The 20,065-nt window shown below is 36.5% G+C and overlaps 1 protein-coding gene across 1 annotated transcript in view; it reads right to left on the bottom strand.

Moving 5' to 3' along the window:
- LOC144822034 (CD5 antigen-like) overlaps positions 1 to 20,065 on the bottom strand; it is a 788,570-nt gene that overhangs the window by 371,424 nt on the left and 397,081 nt on the right. The window lies entirely within an intron of this gene.

The following is a 20,065-nucleotide window of genomic DNA, read 5'->3' as shown; positions in this document are numbered from 1 at the left end:
ATCTCAACTGTGAGGTTCTAAAATATGTCCATATGGCCATGATAATAAACCTTTCTGAACAACTTTGAATGTGGAGTCAAGTAGGCTTCATCCAAGTGTAAATGTTTGCTGTCCTGCCTCTATCTTGCCTTTCAATCTTTAATCAATCCTTGGTGAATGTGAGTTCTTCAGTCCTTGACACCTGTTATGTGCAGATGATACTTTTCATCAACAGACTTGTTAAATCCTCTTCTATTTCATAAAAAAATTCTGACATGCAGTCTCCCAAGATGGCCACCAGAGACAAAACAGCCCAAATGTAGCCCAAATATCACCCAGATGTAGCCTAAGTATAGCCCAATGACAGAATGTCCCAGAGTGTTCTAGAGAACAACTAGAGCGCTAACAGTCTTACTTATGACAAAAAAAACTTCGAAATTCACTAAAAAAACTATAAGTTTTAGGGGTGTTATACTTAGCTGGACATTTCACTCATACAAAACCATTGAAATTGCTCCTATATAGTTAGTTGTACTAACTATATTTCGCGCACCCGCAATCCACTGCTGATGATGTCACATATTACATCATTCATGACATGGTCAGTGACATCACTGATGACATCTCAAATGACATCACTGATGACATCATTGATAACATCATCCATGTGACAATTACAAACACCTTTTCATACACTAATAAAATCTTTCATCACTCTTTGTAAAATACAGAGTATCATATTTGAATCCATTGTCACAGCAATACAAGTATCTAAAAATCCACTCAGTGATTCATAGATGTATACACACATCTAATCACTTACCTCTAGATTCACTCATACATGCTGTCAATGAACAATAGAACACTATCAAAAATACTTCTACACCTATCTCGACATTAAACAAAAGCACACATCCTATTCAGATATGAAGTCATCCTACTCACTTATGCAAACAATGGATCATACTTACAAATTTACTTAGCAAAACACTTATACAAACACCACTTCATCTATTCATTTAGATAGTAAGTCATACTTAGTGAATTATAAAATCATTATTACAAGTATACAGTTATCCATACAGTCACTCACACAATCATTGTGTCTTATGTATACTTATTTATATACAACAACTGACACATACAGTGCCTTTTATTTTTCTAGTTTGTTGGACATATACCATTGAGAAATATATTTACTCATCAACACACCCATAAAGAGATTCACTCACCCAAACTGTTAGAACATGTAGTTTTAACTTCATATATCTACTGAATCAACTATTCACACATCTTTGGACAGTCACACACCCCCCAAAGAACCACACACACTTTCACACTCCCAAACAAATACTCAGTTAACTAATCAATAACTAATATAGACTTTCGTATAGCTTGTAACCAACTGTAGAATCAGTTTACACAACAACTGACAAAGTGATACAGATATTCACACAGTTTAGTCACTATCCACTATATTTAGTGAGACACTATAAATTGGTCAAGTAAACAGTCAATTACACTGCTACTAAATCCTCCATCGAAATATTTATTTATATATATCCACTCATTCTTCAATGCAAATTGCTATATATATAATGCATATTTAAATAACGAAGCAAACCCCATTCACTGGATGATGTCATTTGAGATGTCATCAGTGATGTCACTGACCATGTCATGTATGATCTAATATGTGACATCATCAGCAGTGAATTGCGGGTGCGTGAAATATAGTTAGTACAACTAACTATATAGCAACAATTTCAATGGTTTCGTATGAGTGAAATGTCCAGCAAACTATAACACCCCTAAAACTTATAGTTTTTTGAGTGAATTTCAAAGGTTTTTTAAAAGCTAATTCCTAACTATATAAGGCCTGAAACCTATGGTTTTTTCTGTGAATATATATATATATATATATATATATATATATATATATATTCACTGAAAAAACCATAGGTTTCACATCAGTTATAGTTAGGAATTAGCATTTAAAAAACCTATTAAATTCACTGAAAAAAACATAGGTTTCACACCAGTTATAGTTAGCTGGAAATTTTACTCGCATAACACCATTGAAATTCGCACGTTATAGTTAGTTGGACTCACTATAACTTGCGCGTGCAATGCACTGCTGATGACGTCACATATTACATCACTCATGACATGGTCAGTGACATCACTCATGACATCACTGATGACACCATCCAGTGAATGTGTGTCTTTCTGAAAAATAAATGTGTGTTATATATGTATATGTAAAAGTTGATGGAAGAATAAATGTTTAAATAACTGTTTACATGTTTTTTTTTTAAAAAAAAGAATTGATTGGTTAACTGGCTTATTAAGTGGATCTTAGTGAATATATATATTAGTGAGTAATGTTTAAATATTTAAATATATGTATTAGTGTTTCACTTTGTGTATAAGTGGCTGCATGGGTTGGTGAGTAGCTACATGTGTATGTATATGGGTTATTAGATGTTTTTCTTAGTATCAGTATGAGTGTTTGTATGGTTTGGTTGGGGTATTACCTAGCACATAGATGCATGAATGACTGACTCTCTGTATGTGTTTTGAGGACAGCATATGTGCAGGACTGTATGGGTGGATTAGTGTGTATATGTGTGTGTTAGTGAGTGAATGATTGTCTCACTAGTGTCTTTATCAGTAACTACATATGTTTTAATCTAGTATATGTGAATATTGATGTATGTGAGTATATGTGAGAGTATGAGATTGTAAGAGTTCCTGTTTAAATAAGTACGTGTTTCTATAAGTGATTGTTTAAGAGAGTAAGTATGTGTAAGTTTCCTTAGAAGTAAGGTGGTTGTGTGTGTATAGCTCTATATGCAAATAAATGGATGTTCAATAGTTTATTTGCATGTGTGAGTATGTGTGTGAGTAACTTTTGGATGACTGTCGGTGTGTAACAGGATGTATAGGTGTATCACTACATATGATGAGTGAGTATATGTATGAGTGACTATGTAGAACTGTTGGTGAATGAGTGGATGTGTATATAGATAGTGGAATTACTGAATTGGTTGTTGTAACTGATATGGGTATCTCCTTTTTTTGAAAATTTTAGTTTCTATTTTTGAATATGTGTTTCAAGGGTTACATTACAGTGAAAGGAGGTCTGTCACTGTGTCGCAAGGATGGTGTCATCAGTGATGTCATGAGTGATGTCACTGACCATGTCATGAGTGATGTAATATGTGACGTCATCAGCAGTGCATTGCACGCGCAAGTTATAGTGAGTCCAACTAACTATAACATGGGAATTTCAATGGTTTTATGCGAGTAAAAGTTCCAGCTAACTATAACTGGTGTGAAACCTATGGTTTTTCAGTGAATTTAATAGGTTTTTTAAATGCTAATTCCTAACTATAACTGGTGTGAAACCTATGTTTTTTTCAGTGAATTTCAATGTTTTTTTAATAGCAAATCTCTATAGGTATGAAAAGTAATTTTTTTTATAACTAATTTTATATTGTATAATTATGTAATAGTATTTGTTTATTTATTTATTTATTTTGCCCCGGAGCGCTCCAGGTGCGCGTATCGATGCGCTCACCGGTAAGTGCAGTGCTTCGGCGCGGGCCGCGTACCGGTGAGCGTCCCGTTAGCGCCAATACCGCGAACGGAAACAACATCGTGACGTATCGCGTAGCCGCGTGATGCGTCATATGACGTACTGCGTAAGCGCACTCGGAAGCACCCGAGCGCATACGATCGCGCAACGTATGCGCCGCCGGGCGCGCCCCCGGGCACGCACCGGGGCACGTAGCGTAAGCGCATCGGGTCATGTGACCTGAAAATAACACTTTCGATTGGTTCAGAACACTTTTGGTTTCCAAATGATGAGAAAGCGCAGGTCATGAGACCTGAAAATAACACTTTTGATTGGTTCACAACAGTTTTGTTTTCCAAATGATGAAAGACCCCACCTTTTTTCCTCATTCTCACTTTGTTGTTTGAGTGAAGAAGACCTGCATTCATTCTGTGAGAAATGGTTTCACTAGTAGCAGCTGCAGGTGCATCTGCACCACCACCACCTCCACCACCACCACAAGGACCACCACAAGACCACATTGGTGGTCAAGAAGAAGAGGAGGACGAAGAGGAGGAGGAAGAGAGGAGGAACACATTCCTGCCTGAGTACAATCCCCCATACAGACCCAAGGAACATTTTATTTTGAACTTTTTCAAGATGCCAAGGGGTGCAAAAAAAGTGAATGCAGCTAAGGTGACTTGCCTCATCTGTAGCGAACAACTGTCAAGAGGGAACCCAAATAAGAAGTATTCTTTTGGGAACCACACTATGATTCGACATATGCAGAGGAAGCACCCGAACAATTATTCAGCAGCAGGGGTCAGGGAACTGTCCAAGAACCCTCCCCGTCCTTTTTCTTCAAGCGCCTCCAATCAACCCACTCTATCGGATGCAGAGGCTAGGGAGATGGTCCCTAATGTACAAACCAGGTTTGCAAATTTTAAATTTGTTTGCAAATATTGCAACAAAACAATTTCATATGGTGAGCAAAGCATCACTTTACTCAATCGAGCTGCAGACAACCATCACTGCAGCAAGCAACTTTAATTTTTTTCTATTTTTTTTGCTCCAGTTGAGCTGTTTGCAATTCCCTGTGTTTTGTTTGACCCCCAGAAAAACTACAAAAAAAATATAAAATTGTTCAGAAAAGCCAAAAAAAGTAAAAAAATAAAAAAAAAACAATTACAAAAAATAAAACAACAAAAGGAATAAAAAAAACTGTTCTTTTCAGAACTACCTCCAATTTATATAAAAATGCTAATTTAAAAAAAAAAACTCTGTCTTTCTTTTTTTCTCCAGGGTACGCGTACCGGTACGTGTAACAGTACATGTACCAGGGCGCGCACCCCCTCAAAAAAATAATAATAATAATGAGTGTGTGTGTGTGTGGTGCATGTGTGTGGGGGTGTGTGTGTGTGGGGGTATGTGTGTGTGTAGGATGTGTGGGTGTGTGTGGGGTGTGTATGTGGGTGTGTGTATGTGTGGGGGGGTGTGTGGGTGTGGGTGTGGGTGTGTGAGGAGTGTGTGTGTGTGTGTGTGTGAGGTGTGTGTGTGGTGTGTGTATGTGTGTGTGTGTGGGGGGGGTGTGTCAGAGGTGTTTGTGTGTGGGGGGTGAGGTGTGTGTGGGGGATGTGTGGGGTGTGTCTGTGAGGTGTGTGTGTGGGGGGGAGTGAGGTGTGTGTGGGTGGGGATGTGTGGGGTGTGTGGGTGTAGGTGGGGGTGTGGGTGTGTAAGGTGTGTAAGTGGGTGTGGGTGTGTGGGGTGTTTGGGTGTGGATGGAGGTGTGGGTGTGTGAGGTATGTGTGGGGGGTGCGTGGGTGTGGAGGGTATGTGTGTGGGGTGTGTGTGTGTGTGTGGGATGTGTGGGTGTGTGTGTGTGAGGAGTGTGTGTGTGTGTGTGTGCGGGTGTGTTTTGTGAGGTGTGTGTGTGGTGTGTGTGTGGGGTGTGTGTCAGAGGTGGGGGGGTGTGGTGGGGGGCTGAGAGGTGTGTGTAGGAGTGAAGTAAATGATTAAGGGAAAGAGAATGAGTGAGGGAGCAAAGGAAGGGAACAGAGGGTAAGGGAAGTAAAGAATGGGGAGTGAAAGAAGTTGAATGTGGGAGGGGAGTTAGGGAAAGGGGAGTAAACATGGAGGATAAGAATAAGTGAGGGAAGCAGAGTAAAGAAACAGGAGTGAGGTAGGGTGAGAAAATAGTAGTGAGGTTAAAGCAAAGGGTGATGACAAACGACATTTCTTTTCACACTTACCATATAATTAATGTAAATGTAATTATTTTTTTTACTACACTTTGTATCTGTGAACGAGAGAAGAAAGAATAAGTTATAATTAGTAAATTATGTATTTTAAAATAAAAGATACAAATGAAGAGGTTAAAAATCATAACAGTGTATTTAGAAATAAAGTAAGAGTGAAGGACACAGAAAGGGAAATAAAGTAAGGTAGAAGGACAAAAAGAGGGAAAAAGAAATAGAAGGAGAGCAAATTACTAAGAGTAAGGCATATAGATTCACTGACAGAGAGGAAGAGAAGAAGAGAGAAATGAACTGAAGGTAAGAAAGATACTAAAACATTGTGAGTTAGCAAAACTAAATCAGGAAACAGGAGTAAGTAAAAAGATAATGACTGAGAGGGAAAGGAGTCTAATTAAGGATGCATTTAGAAGAATGAGGAATGGAAGATAACTGAGAGTAAGTGAAGGAGAGTCATAGAGTGAAGGCATGAAGGGAGAGAGGATAATAAAGAAGGATTGAGGGAAAAGGAGTGAGGAAGTTAGTAGACAGAGAGACTAAGAGAAGGACTGAGTGAAGTGGAGTACAATGAGTGAGAAAAGGAAATGAGTAAGGGAGCAAAAAAAGGAAAGAGAGGAGAAGAGGACTAAAACAGTGGTACTGAGAGAAAGTGATTCGGTGATGAAAGTAAAGAGAAGGACACTGAAAGATAGGAAATGAGGGGTAGTAATGGAACCAGAGTAAAAGAAATGGGATGAAGAACGATGAGAGAGGAGCAGTGAAGTTGTTGTAAGAGAAATGATAGAAGGTAGATAAACACAAGTGAACATAACACAAGGAGAGTGAGGGACTGAGGACATAGAGGTAGTGAACGGAAAATAGAGAGAAGAGGTACAAAAAAGGAGCAAAAAAAGATATGCGAGGGAGAGTGGGTGAGTTATAGTGATAGAGTGCAACAATACTGCTGAGTGAGTAAAGAGGAATTACTGAAAGAGCAAAGGAGGAAAAGACGGAAAAGGGAAGTAAAGCAGAGAGACTGAAAGCTGAAAAGTGGTGCAAAGGAGAGAGGGGATGCAGACAGTTGAAATGAAAATGAGGGGTTGTGAAAGAAGTGCAGTAAACGAATGGGTGTGAAACAGAGTGAGAGAAAGACATTATAAGTGAGTAAAAAGAGCTGAAAGAGGATGCAAAAAGCAAAGTGAGTGTGAGACAATGGGAATACAATTTAAATTACACAATACAAACTATAGAATAACTTGTACAACATGTTAAATAGTTTATTTTTGCTGTTCTCAGAATATATTGAATTTCACTTAAAACAGTGAGTTCAAACTACTCATCATATGACAGCGGGAAATAAAAACACAATCAAAAAGATTGTGTTTTAAAAAAAACATCTAAACTTAAAAATCACAAATGTACACTAATCTTTCAATCACTTACTTTTCCTTTAGGCCAAATAGTACATCATGAAGGTCCTTTTCATTGGAAAGTACTCTGCTGTTCTCTAAAAATTCCATTTCATTGACTTTCTAGAAGAAAAGCTCGAAGAACATCTGAAATATGTTTTAATGTTTTCATATGCTCCTTTTTTTCAGTCATGACTCTTTGCTCATTCCTTCACTTTTCCTTAAGGCCAAATAGTGTCAGATGTATCAGTATATTTTCAAATTACTTAAAACAAATTCTAAAATTACTGTTTTCCCGACGTTCTGAAAGAAAGGCTCAAACAACATTTTCACAATATTTAAATATTCATAATTCCATCTCTGGCTCTCTCATGTTGAACATATCCTATAATACTGATATCACTTAATATGCGATCCACTTACCGTACCTTTATGAGAACTATAATTTTTATATTATCTTCATCACTTTTACTCACAATATAATTTTAAACAGCAGACTAACTTTTATTAACTGCTCCTGTCTTCATAGGGCAATTACCTTTACTTAAATTTTGGTTCTAAAAACACTAGGTATGAATTTTTTAAGTCAAAAGGCAAACATTGTTTGAAAGTCAAATGAGTGTCATTACAGTTGGTCCAACCTTTACGACATTTTAAATAGCATGTGTAATGCCCTGATGTTGTTGAAGGACCGTCATGATAAATAATAGCTACAGTTGCAAAAGTTCTTCCTGAAATTGATAACTGAGAAGCCACACAATTTTTAATAGAAGTTGACATTTTACTTCCATCAGGTCTACATCGTTGGAACATTAAAATAACATATTTACCATAAGTTTGTAAAAATAATGTGGACAGCATTGCAGACTTACATTGGGTACACACCATATTGTGATCAGCTGCTTTAACTAGATTATTAAAAGACACTGATTTGCAGTCTGGTAAAGTCAAATATATAAATCTTTCAGTGTATATTCTAGTACTATTTCATAAGAAAGGCTAAAAAGATTTTTTATATCTACACCTTCATCTTCCAATACATCAAACATATACATTAAAAATTCCTGACAATCCTGCTGAATATTCTGTGAAAATTGATTTTGACCATAACATATGTCTAGAAGATCTCCAATTTCTGAAACACTTTCTATTCTTGCTCTATCACTGCTACATTTCTCAAACACAGAATTCAATAAACAGCAGAATGTTTCATCCTGATTTTCAACAATCTGTTCTTGTAAATTTGGGAGAAAAAAAACAACATTAATCACTACATTAGCATAGCAGTTGACACCAGAACTGTTTTCAAACTGAAATCCAACAACATCTTCAACAGAATCCTTTTTCTTTCTGCTTACAATTACAGTTTCATCTACTTTTTGTCTTTTTGCTACTACCTCACTGCAATTATTCTCATTTCTTCTTTTTCAGCCTACCACATGTTTTTCAAACAGAGGATATTGAGGCAAATGTGGAGCATAGTCTCTTCTTAACCTATTGTATTCTTTAACACAATCTAGATCAGCACAAATCTTTGTTTCATCACACTCAATCAAGTACAATCCTGATAAAGTTCTGACTCGTGATAATGCCACATATGCCATACCCTCTTTAAACACAGAACTTCCAATGTTCACCAAAGCACTATCTACACTTAAACCTTGAGATTTATGAATTGTCACCGCATATGCCAAACAAACAGGAAACTGTTTTCTGCAAACATATAAGTCTTTCACAAGCAAAAATCTAGCTGATCAACGACAAATTTGTTCATTTTCGTCAATGCCATCAAATTTAATTTTTAAAATTTCAATTCCATCTCTATTTTTGTAATTCACAAAATCAACAACATGACCCATTGCTCCATTTACCAGACCTCTTTCAACATTTAAATTCCTTCTCAAACTGACACGACAATTCAAACACACATTCAGAGTCTTTTCGAAACCAGCAGCTTTAGATATACTCTTCTCTAATGAATCCAATTTTGATTTCAAATTTTCAGACAAAATAATTGTTGCTCCCATATGCTCTATTTTATCTATAGCTTCCAGTTTCACAATCTCTTCATTTTCTAACTTTAACATTTTGTTGTTGTTGAAGATGGAACATTCTTTCAGAGTTGGCATCAAACATATCCCAGATTGGTTCTCGTTAATTTTCTTAAAAATATTCTCTGGAAGAATGTTTTCAGTTGGATACAAATTTGAAATTAATCGTGCATGTAAAGCTTCTTTCCCATGCTCACTAACTTTTCCGATTCTTACATCTTGTAGAATATTTTTATAATCTTCATCCTTTGCCTTTCGCATATTTTGAAGTAGTTCTGCATATTTGAAATTTAACCATATATTAATGTTTCCAATGCTTCCTAGGCACTTCCTGGTATCTTCATGCGTGACCATTTTAAACACTGGTTGTCCTTTCACTGGAGTCAACTGCAGTAGATCTCCAAAAACAATAATGTGTTTTCCTCCGAATAAGACATCATAGTCTGTTCTAAGAATTTCTTGCATTCTCAAATGCACAAAAGCAAGCATTAGATTTGAGACCATGCTTACCTCATCAATGATAATAAGTTTCATTTTCTTCAGGACTCTTGAAACTTCAGAACAAGCATCTCAAGATAGCTTGTGGTATTGTAATTTGTTATCATGCTCAACTGGTAGCATCAGTAAACGATGTAAAGTAATCCCTTTAATGTTATGTGCTGCAAGCCCAGTTGGAGCAGTAACAACTCAAGACAACACTGATTCAGTCCTTTTCTGCAAATAAGTTGCAATTGCTTTAATCAGAAAACTTTTTCCAGTTCCCGCTTCTCCACTCACATACAGTCGGACTAGCTTAAATGATGTACATGAGCACTCTTTTTTCTCATGACTGAATCCATGTTCAACCTGTTCTGTGACTTCGTCATATATCTGTTTCTGCTCAATGTTTAGTTGTTTCACCATAACTTCTAAGTTAATTACTTCCTCTTCAGCTTGTTCCATAGCTCTTTCCACCTCATCCATGGCAGTGGCAGCCTCATTTTGAATAATTGGTACTCCTAGTGGATCCTGACTCGATGAAGTAGAACTCTGACTGTCTTGAGAACTGTCTCTCGCAATCTCTGCAGCAATTGTTGCTTCTTGCTCTATTTCTTCGTTCAACATTTGCAGGTAATTTGGAAAAAACATGACATTCTATGGTATCCTTGGTTGCATTAAAAGAGTCTTCATAACCGAGAAAATCTCCAAGTAGTTCCTCTTCTGTACGCCATGGTTTAAAGAGTTGCAAAAGAGCCAAATAGTAAAATTCCCTTTTGTCTGGATTTTCGCAACTCAATTTTCGATGATTAATCAAATGACATTTTCTCTGTTTCACTAGACATCTTTCACATCCAATGACAGCATATATTCCATTATTGATATCTTCTCGGATGTTCCTCTTATAAATATATCTTTGCAGCACTTCATAGAGACAAGCGTTCTCAAGGTAAGGACTTCTATTTGGATAGTATGTATCCAACATGTTTGTCTTCAAAATATCTGTACTTTCTGGTTCTTTCTCCGCCAAATACTCTATTTCTTGTACAGATTTCAAAACTCGGTTTCGTGTTGCAGCAAGACCTAGACTCACCCAAATGATGGTTCTAGATTTGGCATATAGACTTGCTGATGACAATCGATCAGAACATTCATATGCTCCAATTTCTCGATGTGACAACATCTTCAGACTGTAACTGTATAATTTCTTACTTAGACTCTTTTCATGTGAAATATCCTCCCACATTTCCTTCAGTTCTGTCTTTTCTTTTTTTGTGATGTAAGACGTCACATATCAAGCCATAGCAATAGAGTTGTCAGCAACAAACTGAATATCCATGTTAGCATTCCACATGGACAAAATCACTGGGTTGTAGTCGTTGATGTACTTGGACTCTTCGTTTCTATTTAAATTGCATGTATTTTTGGGTGATATCCTCGTCACAGTATGTCGCAGAGAAGACATCAAATTATTTACTCTTCCTTTAAAAATCACTGGTCGTGGAAACCTGAAACGACATTTTGTGTAGAACTTGTCCTTGTTTCTGAATTTTCGACGACAGTACTTTCCACAACGATGGGATTGAAAGTGTAAAACTTGTTGCCTTAAACTGTTTTCTTCGGTAGTTTTCGGAACAGCACATGTTCAATACTCTTCAATGAAGCTCATCACTGTCTCATCCGAATCTGTTACAAATTTGGGTGCATCTTTAATCCACAACAACATATATATGTGAGGAACACCTCTCGCTTGATACTCCTTTCTCCAAAAGAAATCCAAAACCTCTCCAAGGGGAGGATTTTTTTTGTTGGTAATAAAAGACATCATAGCTTCAAATCTATGTTTGAAGATCTGCATACATTCACTGGATCCAAAGAACACAGTTCTCCAGCAGTTTTGAATTATATATTTTGTATATTTGCATTTGCCTCTCGTAGAAATTGAAGTAAGTCGTCCCATGCATACTCAGCACAGCTAAGAGTGAGGAACCATGTAGGAGTTCCTAATTTTCTTAGCATACATTTCAATTCCCCATGACGACGGTACCAATACTCATTTGTACCACGCTGACATGCCATGAGATTGATTAGATGAGATTCTAAAATATTATCTTGCAGATTGACTTTCTCCATAAAGTCCCTCGCCGAAACATTTTGCAGATGTGCTCCACTTTTCAGTATATGGTTTACTGCATAAGAAAGCCCAGACAAGTCACTTTCATACAGTAGATGAAACAAATATGGAATGCATTGACGAAACCTTGGATCTTCAGCATATAATCTTAAAGTTCGATATTCAGAAGCAGGAATTTGAAGTGGTCGATCGTCATATCGTCCAACTCGACCTGTTGGAAATAAATGTGGAAAACAACGAGCTTCCAAACTTTCTTCCCATACACTAATGGGACTTCCTTTTGCTGGCTGCTTTCATTTGAAACAAGTCAATTGCATTCCCCATCTCTTCTTTGGAATGCAAAGGATGAACAGTATAATGTTCATATATTTCTTCACTTCTAGACACATCAACTTTTTCAATTTGGCCAGCTGAACAATCACTGTCTTCATCTGCAGCTGTTTCCTCTGCTCCAACACATACATGTTTGTAGTACTCATTGTTTTTGACCAAATACAACGTTGCCTTTTTGACTTTCCTAACATCCACTAAATCTTGCCAGATTTTCTTACTCTTTGTCGGAACCCCGTTAACTAGAATAACCAGAGGTTCCTCTTCCACATTCTCTACACCAATTGTATCAATATTTTCTTGAAATCTAGAGGCAAATAAACAACTCTTCCCTTTAATCCTCTCTGTAAATCTGAAGGAGGCAATTTCCCTATCTTAGGCTACATGCGAACAATTGCCTGAAAAGGATGGACACATTGAATCAAAATTGACTCATATGTATTTAAATCCATCAATTCAGGAGGAATGTCTACCAACTCCAGATTATTATGAACAGCTCTGGCAGGCATTCTGTTTTGATTTAATTTATCATAACAATATTTACAAATACGCTGATCAGAACTCAAATCAAAAGAATTCTCCACCCAAAAATAAGTTGCAAAATCCTTCCACTCATAATTACTTATCTTTTCACTTTTTACATATAAATCAACTAATCTAGTTTGATGCTTATAATGAGTTCGTCGACAACACACACAAGTAAAATTCGGCCTTTCACTTGATTTCACCTTAAACCTGGTAATTTCCTGGTCAAACTTTTCTGTACTTGAAATCTGTACATTGTCTTCCACATTACCTTGAATTTCTGTGTCAATTTCTACACTGTCCTCTTTTTCACCAAAATAACAAATCTCAATTTCTTCACAAATCTTCTTCACATCTAATTCAGTTCCATGCAAAAGAGCACTGTTTAATTGTTTAAGCTTAAGTGCTGGACTTTTTGCATAATACAACCTTCTCACTAATTTCCTCATTTTGTTATGATGCACTGCTAACATCCTGAAATGATGAAAAACACTCTGAGACTTTTCTAGAAAGACAAGCCAGTGAATGCCCTTGCAAACCTGTGTTTTCTCTTACTCTACAAGGATCTAAGTCTTGCAACATCTTCATTTTCTGTTTTAGACTTTTCTTACTATATGTACGTAAGAAATTACAAAACAAATCGATTGATTCCTGTCGCACACTACAAATACTACTAGACTTCCAAGTGTACACTGGACCCTTAGTACGTCTCCCTAAAACTTCATCAGTTAACACCTCTTCTGGTTCTCTAGGCACAAGTTTCTCTTTTTCAATCGTACAACCGTCTTTCACCCTATATGCTTGATCACTGATGTCAACTGCATGCACTAAATCATTCTCCTGGAAGTAACTCTCCTCATTAAAAAAAAGGCTCACAACTTGAACTGTGCATCCATTCTCCAGAAAAAACTTTACAAAAATTAGTCCGATTAATTACTCTTTTCCATTTACTGTTTGATTTGAAAACATCAATTGTCTTGTTAAGTGTCCTAATTCTATTGATTACTAAAATAAATAATTTTTTCTTAACTTCAAAAGCCTGATCAACAATCTTCTCTACACTTTTCTTTTTCTTATAAAAAGCAGATCTCTGTTTACCTTTTTTAATATTTTTTAACAAATTTAAAACCACATTATTGAGAAACATTCATTTACGAATGTCCCTAAATTGATTCTGCCTTCTATTCCTATACATATTATTCTCTCCCGCTCCAGTAGTAACATTTTTGGGGGGCCTCTCCTTCCTTTTCAAATTTGCTCTCTCCTTCTCTTTATCCACATTCTGACCAACATTTTTTTTTTATCTACATATGTTCCGTAAGAAAGACTTAGTTGTCTTACCAGGAGATTTTTTTCCTGTTTTTTGAAGTATTTGTTGTAGGCGACTGCTTTAATTCCGTAGCTGTTTTTGATTTTTTCCGCTTAGCATCTTTCCGTCTCCTTTGCCTTGAGGGCATATTTCCTTACTATTGAAATCTTGATTTCAATCTGTGGTAAACAAAAAAAAATAAAAAACTCATTATAGACCACTGTTACCAAACAACAAAACAATTACAATAAGCAAACAATATAAACAATATAATGCTTATACATATGACCTTATCTCTGTTTTTTAAATGTAATTCTAAAAAAATATTTTGGGCACATGAATTGCTTTTACATTATTGACAGGGATTAGATAGTATCTGCAAGATTAAAAAATATATATTTGCACATTTCACAATCATATCACCTGTGTTTTCTCAGATTAGTAAGCAGATTGTACATATGAGGTAAGGCCTGTCCTGGGGAGCATAGGTGGTGAGACCGGTGTCTAAGAGTGCACTGGACTGGACTTTATGAAGCCTATCCCCCACTACACTCTTACACACAGCCCTCACCTTCTTTCCACCCCTGGACAGACCTCTCTTCCACTACACTCTTCAACACAGGCATCACTTCCTATGCACCCCTGGACAATCCTCACCTCATCTGCAACCATGAATAGACCTCAAAACATCTGCACCATTAGACAGGCCTCAGTTAATCTACACCCCTGGAAACGCCTCATCTCATCTACACCCTGTTACCATCAATTATACTCAATGTATTGTGGTCTGTCCAAGGGGCACAGATTAGATAATGCTTGTCTAAGGGTCAGAGGAGGTAAGTCCTCTCCATTGCACTCATGGACACAGGCCTCACCTCCTTTGCACCCCTGGACATGCCTCACCTCATCTGCACAATCCACTTCCTAATTTGAGGAAACACAGGTGACATGATTGTGAAAGGTTCAAATATTTTTATGTATTCATGCACACACTATTTATTCCTTCTCAAAAATGTTAAAGCCAATGATTTACCCCAAAATCGTTTTTTAAATAACATTTTAGAAACAGAGCGCAGGTCCTATGTACAAGCATTCAGCTTCACTACTGAAACCTCAGTATTTCACAAAATAAAAATCCTCTATCTTGCAAATGTAGATAGCAAGCATTATCAAAAAGCATGACACAAACCAACAGCAAAGAAGCTCAGTGTGCTTCCTAATCTGAGGTAACACAGGTGACATGATTGTGAAAGGTTCAAATATTTTAATGTAATTTTGCACACACTATTATTCCTTCTCAAAAATGTAAAAGCCATTGATTTGCCCCAAAATCGATTTTTGAATAACATTTTAGAAACAGAGCGCAGGTCCTATGTACAAGCATTCCATTTCAGTACTGAAAACTCACTATTTTACAAAATACATTTCCTCTCTCTTGCAAACATTCCTACCAAGCATTACCCAAAAAATGACACAAACCAACAGCAAAGAAGCTCAGTCTGCTTCCAAATCTGAGATAACACAGGCGACATGATTGTGAAAGGTTCAAATTTTTTTATGTAATCATGCACACACTATTTATTCCTTCTCAAAAATGTAGAAGCCATTGATTTGCCCCAAAATCGTTTTTTAAATAACATTTTAGAAACAGAGTGCAGGTCCTATGTACAAGCATTCAATTTCACTACTGAAACCCATTGATTTCCCTAAAATCGTTTTTTTAAATAACATTTTAAAAACAGAGCGTAGGTCCTATGTACAAGCATTCAATTTCACTACTGAAACCAATTGATTCGCCCTAAAATCGTTTTTTAAATAACATTTTAGAAACAGAGCACAGGTCCTATGTACAAGCATTCAATTTCACTACTGAAACCCATTGATTTGCCCGAAAATCCTTTTTTAAATAAAATTCTAGAAACAGAGCGCAGGTCCTATGTACAAGTATTCAATTTCACTACTGAAACCTCACTATTTCACAAAATACAAATCCTCTATCTTGCAAATATTGATACCATGCATTTTCAAAAAGCATGACACAAACCAACAGCAAAGAAGCTCAGTCTGCTTCCTAATCTGAGGTAACACAGGTGACATGATTGTGAAAAGTTTAAATATTTTTATGTAATCATGCACACACTATGTATTCCTTCTCAAAAATGTAAAAGCCATTGATTTGTCCCAAAATCGTTTTTTATTAATATTTTATGAACAGAGCACAGATCCTATTTACAAGCATTCATTTTCACTACTAAAACCCATTGTTTTGCACTAAAATCGTTTTTCAATTAACATTTTAGAAACAGAGCACAGATCCTATATACAAGCATTCATTTTCACTACTGAAACCCATTGATTTGCACTAAAATCGTTTTTCAATTACCATTTTAGGAACAGAACACAGGTCCTATGTACAAGCATTCAATTTCACTACTGAAACCCACTGATTTGCCCTAAAATCGTTTTTTAAATAACATTTTAGAAACAGAGCACAGGTCCTATGTACAAGCATTCAATTTCACTACTGAAACCCATTGATTTGCCCTAAAATTGTTTTTAAAATAACATTTTTGAAACAGAGCGCAGGTCCTATGTACAAGCATTTAATTTCACTACTGAAACCCATTCAATTGCCCCAAAATCATTTTTTAAATAACATTTTAGAAACAGAGCGCATGTCCTATGTACAAGCATTCAATTTCACAACTAAACCTCACTATTTAAAAAAATAAATGTTCTCTCTCTTGCAAACATTCCTACAAAGCATTACCAAAAAAATGACACAAACCAACAGCAAAGAAGCTCAGTGTGCTTCCTAATCTGAAGTAACACAGGTGACATGATTGTGAAAGGTTCAAATATTTTTATGTAATCCTGCACACACTATTTATTCCTTCTTAAAAATGTAAAAGCCGTTCATTTGCCCCAAAATCATTTTTTAAATAACATTTTAGAAACAGAGCGCAGGTCGTATGTACAAGCATTCATTTTCACTACTTAAACCCATTGATTTGCCCTAAAATTGTTTTTTAAATAACATTTTAAAAACAGAGCGTAGGTCCTATGTACAAGCATTCAATTTCACTACGGAAACCCATTGATTTGCCCTAAAATCATTTTTTAAATAACACTTTAGAAACAGAGCGCATGTCCTATGTACAAGCATTCAATTTCACTACTAAAACCTCACTATTTCACAAAATACAAATCCTCTATCTTGCAAATATTGATACCATGCATTTTCAAAAAACATCACACAAACCAACAGCAAAGAAGCTTAATGTGCTTCCTAATCTGAACTCTCTATCTATATTGAATGAATCATAACTCACCTTTACAAATGCTTTGGGAGATTGAGAACAGTGTCAGATACACACACCAATATTTCGTTAGCAGAGCAAAAGGTATGTACTCCAGGCACTGCAACCATGAATTGCACAGAAAACCTCTAATTCTACACACATATCCCTCATGTTAACTAATTAAAACTCTTCCCTCTCTATTTTCAAACCAACACCCTTCCCCCCCTCAGCCCTTTCTACCTGTTACCATAGCAACTCCCTCCTCACTGAGCTCTCAGGGTTAAAAGTTTATTCTACAATGTTGCAAATGAACTCAGCAAGGATGTTTGACCTCTCAATACACCAGCTTATCAGGTGCAATCTTTCTTTTAATGACTTTTTCTTAACCATTCAAATTACTTCTTTCACAGAACAGAACCATGCACCCTAACTTTCAGTTTTCAACTATCTGAATCCACCAATCATTGCTTGTGATTCAACAGCACTGAAACTCCACAGTTTTTTTTGCAAACTTCTACTGTTCCAACTGCCATTTCATTCCTACACTTCATCTGACTGCACCATAACCTCCTCTCACCATGTATTCTGTCTGGATTATTGGACATAGCTACATCCACTGGGCTCAAAGGTATGCAGCTCTCAGAAATTTTCACAACCTTGATTTACCAAATGTGCACATCAAATGGATTGGCCAAAGAGGATTGAGATGTCATCAATTGATACCATTGGTGAAAACCTTTCACCATCTGCCACACCCTGACCTTATAATTTTGCACTGTGGTGGAAATGACCTAGGCACTTTGACTGGGGTAGGTCTGGAAATGGTTTTAAAGGACACCTTTGGGCAATTGATGACACTTTTTCCACAAACTGCCTTGGTATATTCCAATATATGCCAAAGACAGAAATGGAAGTGGTCCAACCAATTTTGTCCAACAATTTGAGAAAGCACGGAAACATGTGAATAAATCTGTTTCTGCTTACATGAGAGACTATGGAATGGGTTCAATATACAACAATAACTTGCATTACAACATGCAAGATATCTACAGAGGAGATGGTGTGCACTTCTCAGATGAGGGGAATAGAATATCCCTCCTGAATTTAAGACTGTGCATTGGAACCTACTTGTAGCTACCTAAATCATCCACAGAACCCAAAAGCTCTTTTCAGGGCTACCCTACCTCTGATCACTCAAAATGATTACTTAACTCTAACTTTTTTCACCAAAGTATGCTCCCCGGTACGCGTACCGGGCGCCCCCCCCCCGCGAAAAATTAATTATTATTTTTTTATTTGGCCTATATGGGCCTCCTAAGCCCCCTTCAGTAAACCTAGGGGGTCAGGGGGTGTCTACCGTGCCCCCTTTTACCCATTCCCAACGTTGTTTGTCCTCCATCTTGTGTCTCAAATCTACCGAAACACAAGATGGAGGACTCCCGTAGCGCTGCCGGTACGCGTACCGGGGCGCGCACCGGTAAGCGCTCCCAAAAAATGTTAAAAGTTAATTTACATAAAAACCACTTGAGAGACTTTCACCAAATATAGAATAGGCCCTACTACATACCAGTCTCTACCATTTTCCCAAATTTGGTGGAATTCCATTGAGTCATTTGAGCTGTAGCACTGTCTAAATATCCTGAGTTAAATTACATGACAAAAACACATATGAAGTGTTAGAATTTACAACCAATTAAAATGTTACTTTCATATTCTACTTTTTTTCCTGACATTTGATTGGTTATATACATGAATATAAATGAAAAATGAGACGGAAACACGGCCATTTTGACTACAACTACCTGAGGTACATCTTGAAAGGATTTTCACATTTTTTCTTCTTCACCTCTCTGTAAAGTAAGTTGTTAATTTGTAAGGGGCACTTTAACTTAATTTGTAAAAACGTTTTCTGATAGTTATTTACTGTCCCTCTGTTATAGTTATAGATTGAGATAGGCTCCTCTGTTATATTTATGGATTGACTTAGGCTTCTCTGCTATAATTATGAATTTACTTACGCTTCATCACAGGCACTTTTTATATTTCTACTTCCTGCCTGATACAATACACTGCCCAAAGTTAACTTCACTGTTAAAAAATCAGAACTACCTGTCTGAACTTAAACCCAACAGTGCCCTAACTCTACTGATATAGTTATTTTTTATGCAATTTACAGCAAGAAAATGGAAGGGGAACAAGAAAAGATTAATGTTTCTTTCGAGATTACAAATGAGGAGATTCTTAATGAAGATTTTGTTGGAGGATTTTATGGATCAGTCTTTGGATCAACAATTTATTGAATGTTTACAAGATATTGAAACATGCATTTTTGAGGAGATTCCAGATGATCTAATGCTGGAAGTTTTTTTCTAACCAATACATTTTTATTTAATAATTAAAAATTGTTTGAGACATTATTCATTTTTATATCTAATTCATGAAGTACTACCAAAATGATTATACTTATATTATAATATAAAGTGAAACTTACAGTATACTGTGCAATTTTAAAACATCATAAGGGAGCAGGGTAGACTACCCATGATCCCCTAGGTCTTCTCAGGGAGTGCTTAAAGGATCTGTTTCTGCTTTCCTGACAGACTATGGTATGGATTCCATATACCACAATAACTTCTGTAACAACATGCAAGATATCTACAGAAAGAAAGGTGTACATTGAATTTAAGACTCTGCATTGGTACCTACATGTTGGTACTTAAATCACCCACACAACACAACAACTCTATTCAGAGCTACCC

This window comes from Lissotriton helveticus, chromosome 3_1 (assembly GCF_964261635.1).
Source record: "Lissotriton helveticus chromosome 3_1, aLisHel1.1, whole genome shotgun sequence".
Taxonomy (NCBI): domain Eukaryota; kingdom Metazoa; phylum Chordata; class Amphibia; order Caudata; family Salamandridae; genus Lissotriton; species Lissotriton helveticus.
The sequence above is the reverse complement of the archived record's forward strand: the minus strand, read 5'-3'. Positions and strand labels throughout refer to the sequence as shown.